This window comes from Pundamilia nyererei, unplaced genomic scaffold, assembly GCF_000239375.1.
Source record: "Pundamilia nyererei isolate P.nyererei 1_Seehausen unplaced genomic scaffold, PunNye1.0 scaffold00068, whole genome shotgun sequence".
NCBI classification, from domain to species: Eukaryota; Metazoa; Chordata; class Actinopteri; order Cichliformes; family Cichlidae; genus Pundamilia; species Pundamilia nyererei.
The window spans coordinates 855,865-857,128 of NW_005187469.1; positions in this window are offsets into that span (position 1 = coordinate 855,865).

Sequence of the window (1,264 nt, forward strand, 5' to 3'; positions counted from 1 at the left end):
ATTGATCTGTGTGGAAAGTTTGTGCAGAGAGAGCCAGAGAAAGAATTCCCAGACTGCAGTAAGGTACTAAGCATGCAGATGGGATCGTCATGGGCTGGGGCTGTTTTTCTTACAGTAATATAAGTGAACCATTATTAGTATAGCCTAAGAACAACATTACAGAGCTGGGAATGAGCATTATACACGAAATAAATCTATTTTAACATAATGAAATTAATGCACTTTTAAATGTGATTTAAGTACTGAAAGACATCCTCTACAAAATGCTTATGTTCCAATGATACTTAGTTGCCCAACTGAAAAAAAACAGCAGTTTGAGTACTGTTATTTATAACTGGCACTCCTTGTGTGTGTCTTGTTTTAATTAAAGGTTCATATTTTATGTTTGCAATAATGGTACACACAAATCCAGAGGCCTATAAACACATCTACTCTCTCATGGTCACCCCTTCGAGGACAAAGCTATTACAGTATATCCCACTATGAAAGGTCCCAGTCTTTCCATTGAAAGCTCAGTATAACCTGCCCATGATAGATTCCACCTGCTCTCTCCACCACAATTCCCTTTAATAGCCTTTCCCCAATCTAGACTGCAGCTCACGCCTACAGTCCAACCGCACTTATATACACAAATACACTCCAAATAGAAACTAAAACACGCTGCACCCAAACATAAGCACAAAGGAGGAGAAATGAGCAAAACTTTAAAGTGAAGGACATATACTGGTTTAAGGGGAGACAGAAGCTATCAGGGGAAATTTATTTAGGCTTGCAGCTGACACTGAGGCTGGTAAACAGGCTTTATTGGCGTTTGGTGCGAGGTGAATGTTAAGCCCTCTGCAAAGTGAAGCAGAAAGTTTTTCACTGGGTAATGGCTCTGACAACAGTGTGCAGAAGATAAAATTAGGCAGATATATGCAAAAGCCACAAAATCATAACACTTCCTAATGTTTTGCAAAGATAAAGAGCAGGCATGGAGAGAAGAGCAGAATATCAGCCACCGAAAAATATAAAAGAAACAGATTTGAAATTCTAAATACTATTTCATAATTTGTTACTTACATAAATGTGTGTTTTTTAATGTGATTTTTGTGGGTAGAAACTAAAAGCGAAGTTTATTGCTTCACATTAGGACTAAAGCACTCATAAATATGAGCACAGACGCTGTGAAGGAGATGTCAAAGGCCAGAGTCTTGTTCCCCATTAAAGCAACTCAAACAAACAACACAATAAATATAACCTATAAAACTACAGTAAAGCAGGG